Source organism: Camelus bactrianus, chromosome 10, assembly GCF_048773025.1.
Source record: "Camelus bactrianus isolate YW-2024 breed Bactrian camel chromosome 10, ASM4877302v1, whole genome shotgun sequence".
Classification (NCBI taxonomy): domain Eukaryota; kingdom Metazoa; phylum Chordata; class Mammalia; order Artiodactyla; family Camelidae; genus Camelus; species Camelus bactrianus.
In genome coordinates, this window is record NC_133548.1 from 9446690 (window position 1) to 9466403 (window position 19714).

Here is a 19714-nt window from a genome sequence, read left to right on the forward strand (position 1 = left end):
CGGGGGAATTTCCTTGTCTGTTTCTCAACCAGAAAAGCTGTGGGTGGAGGTGAATGTGTGTGTGTGTGTGTGTGTGTGTGTGTGTGTGTGTGATGGGCTCCATGTGAGTTCAAGGGGATGGGGTGTGTGTGTGTGTGTATGTGTGTGTGTGTGTGTGTGTGTGAATGTGTTGGGGGAGACTTGAGAGGGAGGCTTGTCCCTGTGGGTGCTGGCTGCCTGCTGCCCTATGGGAAGGGGGAGGTGTGGCTGGATATGCGCTGTGCAGTATAAAGTCGGTTTCTTGGGGTGAGAGTAGGAATCTTTGACTCTGGGAAAGCCTGGTTCACCTGTGAACTGCATCCTTAGTGGAGGGGAGGGGAAGGTGCTGCGGCAGGCCCTAGGCTTTTGCCTTCCTACTTATCCCCTTCAGTTCAGGGTAGGGGCAGGCCCTGTATTGTGTGACACTTGTGTCTGTATCTTGCTGTGTGGGAGGTGTATTTGTGTGTGTGTGTGTTGGAGGGGGGCGTGCTTGGAGGAAGTAGTGTAGTGGATCAGGTGTATAGGTGTGTGCAGGGATGTCTCTGTACCTGAAACCACCAATTGTTCAGTTCCAGGCCTTTAAAAGCCCCAGGAGGAGGGCCCCCTTCTCTTTCCTGCCCGAGAATCAAACAGTCCCAATTCTGTAGAAAAAGGAGAATGAGGGTTCACTGGATTTGGACTGTGCTGCGCTGACAGAGGAGCAGAGAGGGCCAAGTGAGCTCCAGGGCTGGAAGGGGAAGGAGGCTTTTCCTTCTTACCCAGTGAAGTGCTGGGTCAAGGAAAAGGAGGCAGGGTGCATTGGAGCGGTTCGAGAGAAGTAGTAACAGAGGCTGAAAGCTGTTTTCGTCTATTGTGCCGTAGGGCTAAGTGGAGAGGGTCATTAGGCCTAGTCCCACACCGAGGGAGGATATCCTAGACTTTTTGACTCCAACCATGTGCAAGCTCAGGCTGGCCAGAGTAGCGGACCCAGGCTCTGCGCTGGCGAAATCCAATCCTGGTTTTTATACACACCAGCTCTCCTTCCCTGGACTGCCGGGCTGTCGAGTCCCGAGCTGACGCCCTCTAACCGTCACCGAGCGGAAAACCCGAAGTGGATTTCCACGCCTTTTGGAACGGAGTCAAAGGGCACCTCGGAGGAGGTGGCCGGCTCCGCCGCCCTGCCAGGTTCGAAGCAGTTGCCATCAGGGGCGCACCGGCCGGGTGGGTCGCGCAGTGCGGCAGGACCCGCAGGCTCGAAGAGCTCAGCTGGAGGGCTCCGTGCCCTCCCCGCGGGGGCTGCGGGAGGGCGGGGCACGGGGCGGCGGCGGTGCCCTCGGGGCGGCTCCGGGCGGCGGCGGGAGCGGGCTGCAGTGCAGCGCGCGGCCGGCAGCGGGCAGCAGCGGGTGGCCGTGGCGGCGGCGGTGGCAGCTGCGCTCGGCAGCGGGCGGGCGGCGCCGGCGGTGCCCCGGGCGCGCTCACACACGCGCTCACACACACACATACACACGGCCTCGTACACACTCACACACGCTCCGGCGCGCACACGCGGCGCGCAGGCCGGAGGGAGGAGGCTCGGCGCGGCTCGGCGGCGGCGGCAGCGTGCTCGGAGGGCGGGCGGGAGGGCTGGCGGGCGGCCCCCGCTCCCCGGCTCCGCGGCTCGGTGCAGCCCGCGCGGCCCCCGCCCTCGGACCCGCCCCCGGGGGTCGCCCGGCCCCATGCCCTGCAGCGGCGGCGGAGCAACGCGCGGCCGCGGGAGGCTCTGAAGAGCCCGGAGCGAGCCGGCGACGAGGGGACCATGTACCGGGACCCGGAGGCTGCCAGCCCAGGTAAGCGCGGCCCCGCACGGGCTGGGGCGCCCCGCACCGGCGGGCAGCACGGCGGCAGCGCCGGGCGCCGTCTCGGAACCCCAGCCTGGGGCTGCTGTCCACCAGAGCCGCACGGACTCCCCCATTCAGGGTCATCCCAGACCGGGGGCGCGGGCTGGAGCTGCAGCAGCTGGGACCCCGGCCCCCCGCAGTCCGGGCACTGCCAAGCTTGATGCCGGGCGCCGGCTTCGCAGTGTCCCCACAAGGACCTCCCCCTCCACCCCCTAGCAGCCCAAGGACAACGTGTTTGGCGGAGCGAGGAGCCGCTGCCCCCGCAGTGCCCTCAGAGGCACCCCTGGGTCCCCAGCACCAGTGTCCCCGAGGTGCCAGTGCTACGGGACCCCAGGGCAGGGATCTCAGGGAGCTTTTGGCCAAGGTTGTGTGCACCAGGAAGCAGAGTGACATCGGCGGTGCCGACTGTGAATTGAGAGGGTGCCAGGGGGCAAGTGGGAATCTGGTGCAGCAGCAGGGGAGGGGGGCTTCTGGGGTGGGGGTGGACCGCAGGAGCGTTGAGGAGGGAGGCAGGGGTACCTGAAGAGAAAGAAAGCAGAGACTGGCGAGAATAGGGGTGCCCGGGGAATGTTCTCCAGGGCTTGAGGAGGGGGAAAGCAAAGAACCCCAAACTCACTCCAGTCCTGTTGGGGGAGGGAGAGGGAGGGGCCGTGCTCCTTTGCATTTCTCCCAAGCCCAAGCCAGGGAGTGGCCTGGGAGCCCACGTTTGCTTGGTATCCTGGAAGCCAAGCTGAGGATTCTTTCCACCTTCCTTGGGAAATTGCTCTGCCATTTCCTCCTTGGCTCCTGACGCCTCCTCACACAGTGCCCACCTGTAGACAGGTCCCCTGAAGCTCCCGCCCAGGCTCAGTCTCAGTGCCCACCTGGGGTGCCCCACCCCAGCCCCAGCACCCCTAGTCTGCCGCTTCTGGGTTTCTTTTTGATGCTAAAAGCGTGACACCCCAGCCTGAGGACCTGCTCTCAGATGAAGAGCCTCCAGGTTTACTGCTGCTGATCTCTGGGGGTTGGGGGTCCCCAGGGGAGGGACAACTCTCAGGCCCTCCACAAACGGAGCCTAGAACCTCTAGGCTTTCGAAGGCAGTCCAGTCCGGCTTTGCCCACTCTTGGCCCGGCCCTTCATCTGCTCTTTCCCTCTGAGGGCAGCCTCACCCTGTTCCTGCCTCCTCTCTCACCCCCTTCAAGTCACTGCAGTCCGAGCCCTCCCGAGGAGGGACCTCCTGGGTGCCAGGCACTGCACTCACTTAGCGTTTACGTATGTGGGTGGAAGAGACTCAGTCTCCTTCTCTGGAACCTCATGCCCATCTATGAATGCCCTCTAGGTGATGGCTGAAGGGACACTGCCTTTGGAGACCCCTCCCTTCATCTCTTTGGACCCAGGTCACCTACACTGGCATCTTCCCCCAAGAGGCTGCCAGCTTCTAGCTCTTGGACCAAGGACAGAAGCATTCTCTTGCTTGGATCACCCTCTCAGAAGCCAATAGCTTAGTTCAGAGACCAGCCCCCCGGGTCCAAAGATGGAAGAGGGGATGCAGTGAGGACACTCCCCTCCCCCTGCCCTGCCAGGCTGGCAGCCTCTCCTTTCTTGTTAGGCCATTTGCCTGGGGCCCCTCTCCCTCCCTCCTCTTTCTTCCCACTCTTGGGCACCATGACATCACTGCTCCTCCAAGAACCTCTGCCCTCTCCACAGAGGCCAACTTGATATGCTCGGTATCTTCTGGGCAAAGGGCTTGGAACCCAGTGCTGCCCCTGGCAAGCTGGCAGACCCCAGACTGTTCCCTCTCCCCTTCTTCGAATGGGCCTCCCTGTCTGGGCTGGAGACCTGTCTTGCCCACTCCAGCTGCAGGAACCATCACTCCTGTGGCAGGGGCAGCTCTGACTGGGAAACAGGCTGGCCTGAGGTTTACTTCTCTCTGATGTGGGCACTGGGCTAGACAGGATCAGAAATAGGCTGGAGGGAGCAGAATCTACCTTTGATCCTAGTCCCCTGGGGGTCTATGAGGGGCCAGAGACCTCAGTCTGGTTTCTGTGTCCCTTGACATCCCTGCCCACCTCTGACAGCTCCAGGCCAGACTGTCTCCCCTACCCAGTTCACCCCAGGCTCCCCAGACTCTGCTCTCCCAGACAGGGTATGTGTCCCACAAGCCTGGCACCAGGGTGTTAGTAAGATATGCAAATAACTCCTGTGTGATTCAGGACCGTCCCTCTGATCCCCCAAAGGCCAGTACCTTTTACATCCTCATCACCTCATTTCACTGCCAGGAACACCTGTGGCCCAATCCTCAAAAAAAAAATTGTAATCTCCTGTCCTCTCCTGCTCCCTCATGTCCCAGGCTGGTTCCAGAAGGTCCCTGTGGTACCCCCTCCTTCATACCATGCACTCTGCAAATCCCCAAAGGGCTCAGCCTACTGCTAAGACCCTTACCCTGACAGGGGACAGGCACAGTTCCCTCCCAACATGGGCCCCTGGCCCCCAGGCAATTCTCTCCCAGATCTATCCTGGCTGGAGCAAGGGACTGTGGGAAAAAGCTGGAGCCCAGTGAAGAATGATCAGCCCCCTCCCACACACCCCCTTCGCTTCTGCTCCAAACTCTGCCCAGCCTTCCTGGCCATGCCTGCAACCTCCCCTCTGCCTCCTCCCATGGACATGCGCCCTCTCCCTGGCATCAGCCTTCATCCCCTGTTCATCCCAAAGCTCACCTGGCCAGGCCTCCCTGTGTCCCTCCAATCGTCTGTCCCCTGGCAGGGCAGGGCCTCAGCAGGCCCACAGGGGTCAGCGTTGCAGTGGGCAGGCAGGACGGCAGCAGGGAGAGAGGGAGGGAGAGGTGACCTTGCGGTGAGCGAGTGAGCAAGGCCAAAGAGGGAAAGTCTGGGCCGGTGCAGCAGCGCTGGGAGAGAGTTCAGGTCCTGAGGGCTGCCTGCCCTGCCCCCAGCCCTCTGTGAATTTGTCCTTGGGGGTAGCAGTGCTTGAGGTCTTCTCTGTCTGTCCCACCTGTTAGTGGGCTCTGCCTCCTACAGCAACTCTGCTGGGCAGGTCATTCCTAGGGAGTGTGGGGAACACTCTGCATGGGACAGGGACTTTGGCACAGTGGGTCTCCTCTCTCAAGGCAGAAGGATCCACAAGATTGTCCAGGCCAACCCTCCACCCACAGCACAACTTAGGGGCAGAGGCTGTTGGGTGATGTGTGGGGCAGGAGTCAGGGGCCTTCCTGAAAGGGCAGATCAGGGGTATGCTGTGAGAGCCATCAAGGTTAGGGACAGGGGCTGGGTGGGGGACAGTCTAAGGAGGCCTGTCTGACGGTTTCACTGGCAAACTCTCCCCAACCCCATCTACCAGCCCCACCCCCAAGCCCCTACCTGCCCCATCTGACTGGCCCAGACCTCCCTGGCCTGCATCCCGAGCTTGGGTCAAAGTCTGGGACTGAAGATCAAGTGACCTCCCAACGGGCCATGGCTGGGAGGTGGACTTGAGGTGGAACAGGCTTGAAATGCTGGGCTTGACATATGGCTTATGTGGGGCTTGGGTCCAGGTAGCCAATGCCCCTAGGCTGTAGTGGTTCCAGGGAGACAGGAACCCCCCCCCCAACCTTGGCCCTGAGTCGTGCTGTTTGGGGGTCTTGTGGGGATAACTTGACTGACGGCCTGGGGGATGGTAGAGAGGGAGAGAGCCTCAGAGCCCCTCCTGGTTGGGGAAGTGGGGCTAGAGCAGGCTGGACTGGGTTGGGAAGGCACAGGCCAGCAGGTGACAGGTGAGGGACAGCTGGAAGGCAGGGAACAGGTGAGTGTCAGGTGAAAAAAGACAGGCCTGTGGCAGCTGGGCCCTGCCCCTAGCGGACTGCAGGCTCAGGCCCAAGGGGCACTGAAGGCAGCATAGAGTGACAGTGAAGGACTGTGTCTTTCTCACCCTCTCCCCGCTGCTGATGCAAGAGGTCCTGAGGGACAGGCAGAGGAGGAGTGGGTGGTCCCCTGTTCCCACTCCTCCTCTCCCCACACCCTCCCCCTATTCTCTCAGGGACTTTGAATCCTTATTGAATCTGATGAACTGTTTTCAATAACTGTTTCACCCAGGGGAGTGAGGCCGGGAACAGCAGGGAGAAGAGTGGTGAGGGGGGCCTCAAAGAGGGGATGAGAGACCCACTCCTGAGCAGAGAACTCGGCTGAAAGAGGAATTGGCTTCACAGGCCCCACAGGGGCACTGAGGCATCTCGGGTGGGCCCGGGCAGCCCTGCATGGAGTCAGCGCCCTGTTCCCTGGGCAGTGCCCAGCAGGTGGCACATGCCTCTGGTGAGGTCAGCTCTCTCTGTTGGGATGGTCACTGGTCTGGCCAGGTGCCGGAGGAGGCCTGTGCCAGGCCCAGCCCGGGTGCCTGCTTGCCTTGCCAGGGAACCCCAGCCAGTGGTACCAGATGGACTGTGCCAGTTCCATGGACATGGAAGTCCCTGACCTTCCAGGCAGCAGGGGCAGCCTTGCTGGGCCCCATCCAGCTTGTGTCTAGAGGACAGGGCTTCAGTCTCACCCTGCAGAATTCCCCAAGGATTGGAACGGAGTTGGCAGGCAGCACGGGACCTGTAGAAGGGGCTGGACAGCGCCCAGAGCCTGCGCCTGGAACTCTGGATCCAGTTGGTTGGAGAGTGGGCTGGCCTATCGGACTTGCTCTTGGGGAGTGGGGGGTCTGCAGCTTCCACTTGGAGGAGCTCCTTGGAAGAGGTGTGTCACCTGCGGGGGCCGGGCAGGGAGCCGACCTGTCTGGTGAGCTGGGATGTTTGGAGGAAATGGAAAAATCCAAGTGATTGAGTGTGGGGCCACCGCACAGGTGGAAAGGGAGGGCGGGGCCGGTGGGGAGAAGCTCTGTGCTGTGTGTACCTCCTTGCGTGTGCGGGTGGCAGCTGGACAGCCGTAATAGCTGCGCTCATCTGAGTGCCGTGCCCGCTGTAAACAGCAGCTAATGAGTATATTTGTAGCGAGGTGTGTTGAGGTGCACTGGGAGCTGTGATGGAAAGCACTGGGGGAGGGCACCTCCTCTAGCCCTGTACCCAGCCAGGCGGGGCCTGTACCCTCCAGGGGCCCTGCCTGCCCCCTGCCACACCCTCCCACCTGCCAGCTTGGCCACCTCTGAAGCTTCCATCAGCTGGGAGCAGGGCCTCACCTGGCCAGGCAACTTGCTTGGCCATGGACGTTGTGGCAGGGGAGGGAGGGAGTTGGAGCTTTGGTGTGTACAGATACAGACACATCCATTACAGCCTGTGGGTCTCTCAGCATGTATGTGGGGGGGGGGTGTTTGTGTGCATGGATCTAACTGGGCATGCATATGTGTTTGTGGCTATGTCTAATTCTGTGTGTGTGTATGCACCCCTCCCCCAGAGCCGTAAGAGGAAGACTGCCCCCCACCCACCACTGTCTTGGTAATGGCCCTGCACCTTGGATGCCATGCCTTCCTGGAAAGCAGGAAGCTGTGGTTCTCCAGCTGACTGGGGGTGGAAAGGGGGTGACCTGTTCTGCCCATCAGAGGAGACAGGAGGGAGAGGTCTGAGCCCAGCCCATAGTTTCTGGTTGCATCAGAGAAAAGGGAGAACTTTGGGCAAACAGAACCCCACCAGCCCTGTGGTTCTGGAGCCCTCAGGAGCCCCCAGAATGAGAGAGGAGGAGTGCCGAGAAGTCAGTCCTAGCAGGTAGGGGTCTCACAGTGCTGGCTGGGGTAGCGTGCACCCTGCCTCCAGCCAGGGTCAGGTAGCGTGGACTGTGGGAGGCCATGAAGGGCGACTGTGTGAGGCCCTCCATGAGGGGAGCGGAGGAGAGAGCTGTGTGGCTAATGTGTCCAATTAAATTACTTCAAATCCTGCCGCGGCAGCTGCTCCCGGCGGGGCCCTGGGTACAAATTGGATCCGTCTCATTACCACGGGGTGGTGTCAGCGGGGCCAGAGAGCGGTGGCCAGTTCAGCCAGCACACGGCCGGCCCTCTCCTGCTCTGCCCAACCTGGGCTCACCCTGAAAGCCTCGAGCATTTGCTCACTCCAGCACTCCTCAGGTTCCTCAGGCCCACGGGGTCCAGATATTAGGGCTCCCAGGGTACCTTCTCGCCATTGCAATCCTCATCCCTGGTAGCCCAAGGGCCCCTCTGAGCCCTCTCTTTCTCCAGGAAAGTGGGAATCCCATGCTTTATAGCGGTCCAGCATAAGGAAGCCCCTCTTAGGTCACCTAACATACCCTGTTTCCTCCCCTGGTAATAACAATAGCATAATAATAGCACACTCTTCCTTGTGGGGCACTCACTATGTGCTAAGCACTTTACGTATGTGCAGCAGGGGATGGCTTGCTTAAGCTACGTCTCTAGGATCAAACAGCTTCTGGCACAGACACTTGTGGCTGTGTCCCTGGAGCAAGTTACTCTACCACTCTAGCCTCAGTTTCCCTCTCTGTTAAATGGGTATGGTGATGGTTCTTACCTTCCATGGGGTTGGAGGATGAAGTTGGAGATAAGGCAGAAAACATCTTTAGCGGAAAGCACAGCACATAGTAAACACTCAGACAACGGCAGCTGTTATCAGCATTACCCTGCACCGAGTGATTGATGTGTGGGATGAGGGTTCCGGAAGCTCTGAGGAGGACATGCCTGCCTCCGCCCTGGTGGAGGACAAGTTGGGGAGGGCTTCACTGAGGCAGTGTCAGTCAGTTACCATCAGAACAGCAAAGATTTGTTGAGCATTTAGTTGGTGCCAGGTGAGGTTCTAAGCCCACGACGTACGTTTGCTCATCTATCCTCAGGCCATCCTGGGAAGGGGGCACTTGCAATTAGAAGTTGATTTGGGATTCCAGCCACACTGCCAGACCCAAGATCATGAGCTCTGGGTCTAGGGTTCTGGATCCTGAAGGAAGAATAAGAGCTTGCCACGTGAGTAGGCAGGGATGAGGCGTTCTGTGCAGTGGGGACAGGACATGCAATGGCCCCGAGGTGTGACCAGCCAGTTGAGGTAGCAGTATCTGCACGTGTGCAGCTAGAAGGGAGGCCTTCAAGGGGCAGTAGCAGGAGTTAAGGTTTGGGGAAGTCGGGTTGGGCCAGATTATGAAGGTTCTGGCACTCTGAAATAGGAAAGCTGGACTTCTTTTTTTTTTTTAATTAAGGCAGTGGAGGGCCTTATGGCTTTCGAGCATATCTCTATGGAGAACTTTAACTCTGCGACAATGTGGAGGGTGGGGAGCCTGGAGGCAGGCAGGTATATGGAGCTGGCTCTGTCCAGCCATTGTCCAGCCCCTCCTGTCTCACCTACACAGAGCTGTGTCCAAAGGACCCATACCAGGAGGTCTACAGCATCCAGCCAGACTGGGGCCCTGCCTTGGGAAAGCTTGTGGTGGGTAACGGGCAGTCAAGAGGACAGGCTGGTGCAGGTAGGCATGGATGGACACCCCCAGGGGGCTTATCTCGGGGGCCAGGGTATGAGAGAAAGCCTCTCAGGGAGAGATTTAGAGCCAAAGTGTGCAGACCCAGGGCCCAGTGGTCACAGTTCAGGTTTCTGAGGATCAGCTCTACACCACACCCTACCCTGCACCCTGGGCATCAGGGCCCAGCCCTGGAGGAGCCACACAACTCAAGCGCCAGCTGCCAGGCCTGAGCTCCAGAGCCCCACCAGAGCCAACCTGTCTCCACAGCAACTAGGCTGGCCGCCCCGCCTCTCCATGCCCACAGCCCCTGGCACGGGGGCCCATTCACAGCAAGGCCTGGATATGTCTTCCCACGTCCCTAGGGGGTCATCCAAGAGCAAATGCCCTCACACCCAGGAGCTGGCAGCACCTGAGCACGTTGGCATTTGGATCCATGTGCCAAGTGATGTGGATGTGTGCCCTGCAGCAGGAAGCAGGAAGGTGAGGAGGGTCTATGTTTTCTACTCACCTCAGCTGGGGATTTGTTCCCCTGGGGAAGAGGGTCAGGCCAGCCAGGATGAACTGTGGGCCCAGGGGTCATGGTGAGGAAGGCAGCCCAGAAAAGGAGGGGTTAGGAGGATTTGCCCGTCAGGGAAACAGCAAAGGAGAATCTCTTAGCAGTGCCCTGTGGGCCCAGAGACCATCTGCTTGTTCACATACATCTTTCGTTTAATCTTCACAGCCGTCCCGCAAGGGAGGTATCATTACCATTGTCAAACAGATGGGGAAACTGAGGCTCAAAGAGGTGGAGTGTCTCACCAGGTCACTCAGTAGAGTAGGGATGAGATTTCAAGTCAGCCTCACTCCAAAGCCTCGGTCTTAACCACTGGGTGACACTGCCCGGTGCTCCCTTATCCCACTGGGATCTGAGCCAGTCTGTCTCTCGGCCCATCGCTGGGAAGGGAGGGCTGGGAATCGGTACTGGCTGTAGAGCTAGACTCAAAGCATGTCCCCATTGCCTCCTTTAGTGCTTGGGTGTCCCTTAAAGCCTTTGTTCTCAGGTCCCCGGAGTGGGGTGGAGCCTTCTTCCCACCCTGTTTCCTTTCCCTCTCCCCAGGCACGGTGGAAGGATCCGCTCAATCAAGGGGAGGCACCCCTTACTCCCTGCTTGGCACCTGCCAGCCCTAGAGAAGCCTGATGAATTGGCTGTGTGTGCCCCCCCCAACCCCATTCCTCCCTCTCCAGCCCCCGCCTGGTTAGGGAGGTGCGAAGGGAGCGATTTCACAGCCTGTCAGCTGAGGCCTAAAAATACCCAGAACTCTGAGATGCTTGGGCAGGGGGAGGAGAGCAGGGACCAGGGATGGGGTTGGCAGGGTGCAATGGTAACTCGGCCAGAGAAGCCCTCATGGCACCACAGTCCTGCTAGGGAGTGATGGACCGACCCTCTGTCCTCTGGTCCCCCATCTGACCCCATATCACGCAGTGACAGAGGGGAGCTGGCATCTCTAGGGTCTTAAGAGCTGAGCTCTGGAACTCAGACCTAAGGGAGGGCTTAGTCTCAGATGGGAACCATGGACCCCAGGCCCCCAGAACCTCCAGTTGCTGCCTCTTTCTCCCTCTCCACCCCCGGGTTGGCTGGCATCTTTGGGCTGTGGGAGCCAGGCTGGGCCTGTGCCTGCTTCCTTCCTGAGGAAGGTGCCTGCTTCTGTTAGGGGAGAGGCGTGGGGAAGGCAGCGTGGATGGGGGTGCTGGCAGGTGTGCGATGTGACGTGTGAGCCACCCAGGCACTGGAGGGGGCCAGAGGAGAAGGGGTGTGGCGGCCCTCGTCACTGCCACTGTGGTCACATGCTCAAGCATGGCACACAAGGCAGCCAGTGCCCAGAAAGGGGGCTGTGTGTGCGCGTACATGTGGGCCTGCTGGAGTTGGCTTGTTCTTGTAGCAATGGATGGCTGAGTGTGGCTATCCCATACAGAAATTTGGTGGCCACACAGGAGCGAGTGTGGAAGCATAAGCTGATGCATGTCACGTCATGCAGACACATGTCAATGTGTGTGCTTCCCATGTGGAAACACGACGGCATGTGTGCCTGTGTAGAGGGCCGTAAGCAGACCTCCTGCGGGCACCAAGCAGGGGCTGAGAGAGTCATTCGGGAAATAAGGCAGAATGGCAGCCAGAGCCTGGGCTCTGGATCAAAAGTACTGGGGTTCAAATCCCAGATCTGCCATGTATTCATTAGCTGTGTGACCTTGGGCAAGTTCCTTAACCTTTTTTTGCCTCATTTCCCTGTCTGTAAAATGGAGGCAATGATAGCACTGACTTCAGAGGGCTTGCCAGGATGGTTGGATGAGTTAATGTCTGTACACTGCCTAGAACCATGCCTGCCACAGGGTTAGCACCATCTGTACAAGCTCTTATTATCTGGTCCTACCCTTTGATGACAGAGGTGGGAGCATCAAAGCCAGAGAGGGCAAATGACCTGCCCAAAGTCACACAGCAAGTTAGTGGCAGAGCCAGGACTAGAACCCAACTCCAGTACCTTAAGACAGGGCTTGTTCAAGTTGAGGACATCCTCTGGGCCACAAGAAGCCCCCACAACACGGGACTGTAACTCCATTGGCATCTGGAGGCTGGATTCTGCCAGGGCTGGGCTGAGGTCTTGGGAACTCGGGGATCTGAGCTCTTCAGATGATGCGGGGGTGGAAGGGTCCTCAGAGCAGTGGCCAGCTGCCTGAGTTAGAACCATGCCACTGGTTAGCCTGTGGACTTGGCCAATTACTCAACCCTCCTGAGTCTCAGCTTCTTCCCTATAATGGAATAACAGTAATACATGCTTTATAGGGTTATCGTGGGGATTAAATGAGATCTGCACATAATGTCTTAAGTGGCTGGAACACTGTACCTAGTAAGTGCTCAATAACGTTAGCTGCAATTATAACCCAGGCAGAACCCTCCCACCCAGTGCTCCATAAATGGTGACTTCCTTTGCTTCCCTTCCAGCCCCTGGCAACCCTCACTCCCTTCTGCCTGCCACCCCACAATCCACGGGGCTTAGACTGATCAGGGACTGACTTGCTGCCAACCAAAACCTGTCTTTGTCTCCTGTTCTTGGCTTAGCTCGGGAGGAAACAGGACCCACCACTGTGGCTTAACCCCTGAGCCCTCTTCATCTGGCCTTGTCACTCACTTGCTATATGACCTTGGACAAGCACTGTTTTCTCTCTGGGCCTTTATCTTCCCTCTGTAAAGTGGAGGGGCTGGACCCCACAGTCCCAGAGTTCCTTGGTCCTATTGCTTTGTGACCCGGGAGGGTCCTGGCTTAGCCCACAGGAGGGGGTGGCAGATTGGCAGGAAGGAAAGTCGGCTGGCTGCCCTGGGTGAGTGGATCATCTGGGTCCAGAGCCGGCTGGTGGCCTACCATCATGCCCGCCCGCACCTGTGGCTGCGTAGGAGGGCGTGCAGGCCTGACTGGCTGGGCACTGACATTGGGGGAGGCTCAAGGACAATGACGTAGGGAGAGCCCTTCTTGGGGCCCAGGGAGCTGCCACTCCAGCTGTCCTCCCCCGCTCTCCTCCCTTTCTCCCAGGGGCTTTCCTTCAGCAATTCCTCCTCTCTCCTGCCCCTTCCTGGAGTCTCCCAGTATCTCCCTGCCTCTACCTCTTCCACTCCTGTAATCTTGACCATTTTCCAGGGTTCTTTCTTGCTTCCACTTCCTCTGCATAGGGGAGATCTCTCCCCCCACATTCTGTCTCCCTGCTTCCTGAGATGCCTCCTTTTTCTTTCCTATGACGTGTCCCCATTTTCTCTGGATCTTCCTGGCTCCCCCTGCTGCTCCTGAGCCTAGGTCTCTCACTTACTCTGCATAGCACATCTAGGCTCCTTCTAGCTTCTTGTCCCCTGACTTTCTCCCACTTCTGAGCCCCTTCCTCCCCAGCATCCCCACCTCCCTTCTTCCCATTCCTTGGAGCTTCTTACTCCTCCACCAGTCCCCCTGCTCTCAAAAGTTTCCTGGCCTCCTTTAGATGATGGGGCCGAGCCACAAGCAGTTCCTGTGGCTGGTGCTGCTACCCAGTACCTCAACAATCCCCCACCCCTGTGAGTTGAGAAAAGGGGTCAGCCCAGGGCCCAGGGACTGGCAGCCTTGCTTTCTAATTAGCAGGAAGTAATTGCCTGGAAAAGAAATTTTCATTTAGAATGAGACTCCGAGGCTCCAAGTTAGAGCTGAGCCAACTGATGGCCCCAGGAGGAGGGTAGCAGCTTAGGTCAGGACCTCACAAAGTCCCTCAGGAGATGAAGGCCCTTAAGGCCCCCTTTTTGGCTTGCCTGCAGGACCCCAGCTTTGAAGAAATGGGGAGAGAGCACTGGGCTGGGAGTCCCACAATCTTCATCTGAGTTCTGGCTCCACTACTCACTGTGTGACTTGGGGCAAAACTTGTTCCTTTAAGCCTTAGTTTTCTCTCCTGTAAAATCAAAAGAGGGTCTCAGTATCATAAGAGTTGATTTGGACAGTGGCTGTGAAACACTCTGCAGGCTATAAAGTGCTGTGGGAATGTGAAGTGTTACTGCCTTCCTCCATGTGGCTCTCAGCTGAGACATGAGGATGCGGGGGTGGGGTGGTCTTGGAAACATCTAGGGCAGTGAGGCTTCATGAAGAACATCGAAGTATGGTGAGGTAGATCCAGCTGAGCTGCAAGATTAAGGGCAGGTAGATGTGGATTCCATGACAGTCTCAATACTTGTCAGCTGCACTACTCTGAGTGGTCACCTCACCTCTCTCAACCCCACTTTCCTCAACTGTAGGATGCTGGTCTTGCTGCTTCCCTGGAGGAGGGGGTTTGTTAACGCTAAATGAGATAATGTTTGCAGTGCTTTTAGCACAGTGCTTGGCCTATAGTAAGTGCTCAATAAATGATATTAGCTCTATCTACTGTGATTAAAGGTTATTATCTTTACTATTACTACCTGCTTGAATCCAGGGAAGCTGATTTGGGGTGTTCTCTTCAGGTAGTTTTATTTGTTTTGCTGTTTGTTTTTGGAAGAAAGAGGATTTCTACACCCAGTGGGGCTAGTAGCAAGTAGTCCCTAGAAATACCAAGCAGATCTGCTTCTCAGAGAGCCCTCACCTGGGGGGGTGGGGGCAGGAGTGGGCTGCAGTTGTGGCCTTCTTCCCCAGTGCCCACTTTTTCCTAGGGAAGAGCTGTGAGCAGGGTTCTTATTTGGGTGGGTGCGAGGTAGGGAGCCTCTGCCCTGGTGGAGGCTTATTACAGGCCGTTGTGTTCATCTGGTAGGACTGGCCCGCCAGCTGGAGAAAAGGTTGTGTTTGTTTAAACAGGTCTACCACACCCACCTTGGAGAAGGAAACAGGAAGTTTCACCTGGCAGGGTCCAGCGACATGGGTTGAGTCCTCACTGTGAACAGGGCAGCATGGCACCCCAAGGTGGCTGGAAAACAGTCGGATAGCCTAGAGCGTTTGGGTGTTGGGTAGCGCTGCAAGCTCAGAGCGCCAGATTGCCCCGGGAGGGGTGAGAGGGCGGCGGGGGCCCGACCGTCTGCTGCTCCTTCCCCACAGGCCCAGCGCCACCCCTGGGGACCTTCTGTGTTCCTGCTCTGCACACGGTACCCGCGCCAGCCGCCAGGAGGCAGTGCGGCAGGCTCCCCTTGAGGGAATGGGATGCGGCAATTACATTAGCGGGGAGACTCTTTTTGTCTGGAGTAGGACTGCTGACTGGGGTCCTTAGCATCAGCAGACCTCATCCGGGAAAGGGGGCTCTTGAGGTCGGCTGCTTCTTGCTGTGTCTTCAGGTCGGGGTTGATCAGGGAGTAATTAGTAGGGAAGGTGGGACCGCTGTGCAGCAGTCCTGGAAAGGATTCTGGTCTCCTGAATTCCGCTTACCAGGGGAAATGCACGGGGTGGCCCGGGGCGGGTGCCTCCCTGCAACTGACTTCCATTTCAGCACCAGGGACAGAGGCAGCGTGCAGCTAGATGTTTCAGCACCGCGGACAGAGTTCGGAGCCGTGCACTCTGTGGATTCATCCAAGTATTTGTGGTGCAAATAATACCCCCAGAATATGGAAGAACGGAATCTCCGACAGGGAGTCTCAGACACCTTATATTCTATCGAGGAGACTTAGGAGCAGAGAGTTGAGTTAGTTGCCTAAGGTCACACAGCCACAATGGCAGTGAGTGGCAGAACTGGGTTCAGATTCCCAGTGGTTTCTCTCCACACTCCTCTCCCACACTTGGATTCCCACTAATTCTATCCCTCCTTCCTGAACATCCCTGGGAGCCACTTCACGTTATGTTGCACACTTGAGAGCCCTTGAGCTCGTGAAGATTAAGTGTACCCCCTCCTCTACCAAAAGCTCAGGTCAAGAATCTGAATCCCAGGATAGAAGATTCCTAACCCCTATGGCTTCCATGACTCCAAGCCTCAGGTGGGAGGATGTCAGGGAAGGACAGGTCCCCTGTTCTGTAAGGAAGCCTATGACTTGGAGGGGTAGAGTTGAGTCATCAGCATGAGAAGCTCTTAAGTGCTCTGAGATCCTCGAATAAAATATAGCACACCATTCCAACCCCAGCTTCTTTGCAGCCGTGTATTATTAATAACAATAAGATGCTGATTTAGGCCAAGGCACAACCATGCATTATTCATAGAAGTAACTAGTGGTCAAAGCCTGCACTTAATCACCACATGTCCCTGGTCCTGCCCCTGCTCCACACTCCTGGTGGAGAGGCCCTCCATATGAGCTTCTCCATTCCTGGACTCCTGCTTTTCTGATGGGCATGATTGTTTTCATGGCTACCCAGGCATCTTATCAGCTTTGGGATCAGGGTGGGTCGCAGGTTCTAGACTAACTTCTGGCTGGACACCCTTCAGTCTGGGCTCCCTGCGCAGAGCTGGCACTTGGCCCTGTCCATCCAGAATGGCTTTGACCCTGATGACTTCCAGACTCAACAGATATCTGGGGTCTACATATGGCCTGTCGCCACCATCCTCCCACCCACCTTGAAGCTGAAGACTGAAGACAGATGCACCAGGCTTCACTAAGCCAGGAATTGTGGAAGGTTGGGGGGAGTTGTGGGGAGGGGAGGGGGTCACCAGGCAGAAAATACTTCCGTCACCTCCATTAAATATGACAATGGTTGTAAAACCCTCGGTAAACTCTGGAGCATTTTGTAAACTGTTCTACATTGAATAAATGTGAGCCATTATTACCAAGGCCACACTCTGCTGGAAGAGAGAGCAGAGGTAGAGAAGGCGTGGGTGAGGCCCTCACAGCTCACCAGGCCCTGCTCCCTGATGAGGAGTCATAGTGCTTGTGGATTCTGACATGGCCCCGTCCAATTTCTTGCTGGAACGACTCCTGGCCCATCCGGATAATCCTTCATTCGCTGTTTACTCACTTGGCATCTCCTCTGAATTCTAAACCGTCTGCATCCAGCCGGCCTCTGCGGCCCCTGCCAGCACACTCTCCCTAGCTCACTCACACGTTATCTGTTTTTATTACAGTCAAGGTTGAGGAGGCTTTCTCGTGCTAAGCCCCTATTTCCAGCTACTTGTAACTTTCCAAAACAATTCCCCTCAGGCCTCGTCTTTCCCAAGGCTTGTTCCTGCCCCAGGTGAGGCCGGAGGGGTTGTGGGTGTCTCCACTACTTTCTGAGGGACACTAGAGAGACTGTCCCGAGGGAATGGGGGCAGGGCCAAAGCCCAGCTCTCCTGGGAAATGAGTGCCAGGCTCACTTTCCTCTCCTTTTTCTCTTTTCCTTCTACCCGCCCATCTCATTTTCTTTTTCCTCTTGCAAGGAACAAGCTGCCCCCGTTCCCAAGGTGGGTGGCCTGGAGTGGGGAGTTTTAAAGAGAAGAGAGGGCAGAAAATTCAGCATGACAGGAGGCCTGGAGCTTTGCCTGACTGTCTGGGGTTCAGAGTTTAGCTCCTTGGTTTTCTGTTGCTTTCTACCACACTTACCTTTTTCTGGCTTTCTTGTGTATGTTGGGTCGAGGAGAGGTGCGATAGGCACCCCAAATACCCCCCTTCCCAGGCCCAAATAGCCCTGGGGCTGGTGGGCTCTGCACTGGCTCTCCCACCTTCCCCCATTTCCATCTTGTCTGCATATACGTGGAGGGGTACTTCCTATGGAAACCTGTGACTCCAGCTTTCTCTGTTTTCCACCTCGAATGTCATCCTGCAGCCACCAAAGGAGGATGGGGGGAGGACCTGGGGCATGATACACTGTCGTACAGAATCAGGTGGGAGGAGGCAGGATCAGGATGGGAATGTGATGGCAGATGTAGCCCCAACCACCCCCAGCATCACTGTTTTATCTCTGGAAGAGTGGTTCCACCCTAGTCAGCACCAGAGACAGGGCCCTAGGCAAATTCTCAAGTACCCCACCCTCCTTTTCTTCCTGCTCCTACCCTTTCGGGGCCCAACTCCCAAGCTGTTTCGAGACCCTCAGGTAGACCGAGCATCTGTCTAATGAGGATGTTTTACTGAGGCCAAGGGCTGGACCAGTGGAGGGAGGAAGGAGACACTGCAAAGGTGTATGTGTCAGAAGGATCTCTGAAGTGCTTGGGGAAATCTGTGGGGAAGTAGAAGCCCTTCCCTGGCTGCTGCTTATTTTGTGTTCATGCCATTTCTTCCTTCCCTTCCCTTTATCCTCTGAGAGACTTGTTTTAAGGCTCAGCTCCCATGGGGCACAGGATTGAGGTCTTCCAGATTCCAAGTCCAATCCTGGCTTTGTTTCTCTTCTGCTGTGTGCTCTTGGGCAAGTATTTAACCCTTCTGAGCCTCAGTTTCCTTCTCTGTGAAATGAAGATAAGAGGATTTACCTTCAGAGTTGTGCTGAATACTGTGAACAGGATTCAGTGCAGAGTGTACATTAGTTACTATGACTGAAGGTACTTGGTGAGGAGAGCAAGGTCCTGGGATCTGAGGATGCCTGAAAGAGGAGGGCAATCTAGGTTAGGACGATGTGGGGGTGATGAGACAACGTTGGAAGGGCTAGATGTGGAGAGTGCACTTGTCAGCACCTAAGAGTGTAAAAACAAGTGAATTCTAAAGAAAAGAGCCTATGTGACCAGATTTCCAGCATGTCCAGTGGCTTCTCTGTGTTGTGTCCTGGACTATAGGCTGTGGGAGACCCCGAGCAATGAGGAGAACCCCATTGGTTCTGTTTGGAGGACAGGCCTACTCCCCCCAAAAGGAGGCTGGACGGAAGGCAGAGTTAATTCATGTTAAGAGACTGCTGTGAGCACATCATCAGGGAGGGCTTCCTGGATGAGGGGGCTCACCTAGGGCCTTGAATAATTTCACGCATTTGTTTAGCACTTATTTTTCCAGCCTCTCCTATGTTCCAAACCTTGGGCTACAGAAATGAGTGATCTGGAGTCTCAGCCCTCCAAGTGTTCCCAGTGGGAGAAAGACATAGAAGAATGCTAATTATTAATCCACATTGATGAATTGCCATTGTTACAGGGGAGGCAGAAAGGCATGTGGGAGGGAATGAAGACCATCTCTGTCTGGGGATCTTGAGAATAGAAGGAAGAGACTAGCAGGAAGGGCATTCCAGGCAGAGGGAACAGCTTCTCTGAAGCCTCAAGTGTGAAAAAATGTTGGCCTTCTTGAAGGAAGGAGGATGGTGGGGTGTGGCTGGATCGAGCAGGGTAGCATGTTACAGAATGCGGTCACGTTCTTCAGCTCAGAGAGAAGCAGCTGTAGCAGGGTCAAGGACAAGTTCAAGTTGCCTTAATTCTCCATTCCTGTTTCTTCCTCTGCAAAATGAGGGTAATAATCATATAAGGTTGTGGAGATCATGTGAGATGGTGCATATAAACTTCCTGGCACATTGTCTGCCACAAAAGACATGTGTTCAATTAATTAGCTATTATTTGATCCTGACAGTACCCCAGCAGGGAAGAGCAGGGGTTATCATCATCATCTGAAGGTAAAACACTGAGGCCAGAATGGTACTTGCCCTGGGTCACTGGCCAGGAGCAGACATGGGACTCGAACCCAGGTCATTTGCCTCAAAGTCTACTGTCCGTCCCACTGCTCTGCCCCAGAGAACAAGCAGTGTGCATGGAGAGAGAATTCCAGGCCAGAGGAAGTGTGTGAACACTTAGCCCTCAAGGACAGCAGAGGGGGCTACGCATCTGCTCATGACTGTGACCATGGGTGTATGTGCACATTTGTGTGTGAGTGTGAATGTGGGTATCCATGCAAGGGGTGAGTCAGCATGGCTTGTGTGTGTGCATGTGTATGTGTTTATATATGGGGTGGGGCATAGATGTCACTGCCGAGGGTGAGTCTCCTTGGCTTTATGTGTATGTGAGCCATGGGTGGCCATGTCTATGGCCTATGTGTGTGTGTGCCTGCTCCCCCTCTGGCTCCCCTCCCGTTCCTCTCTGGGCAGCTGGTGAGCTTGCCCTCAGAAGTCCATTCCCTCTCCAGCAGCTCCCCAGGGCCTCCCAGCAGCCAGCGGCCCTGT

At 56.7% G+C, this 19714-nt stretch overlaps 1 protein-coding gene across 1 annotated transcript in view; it reads left to right on the forward strand.

Annotated features, from left to right (window-relative positions):
* Positions 1-1686: 1686 nt before the first annotated feature.
* SYT7 (synaptotagmin 7) overlaps positions 1687-19714 on the forward strand; it is a 58917-nt gene continuing 40889 nt past the window's right edge. The window contains exon 1 of the mRNA XM_074371926.1: positions 1687-1823. The gene's annotated coding sequence lies outside the window, so the exon portion shown is untranslated. The remainder of the gene's footprint in view (positions 1824-19714) is intronic.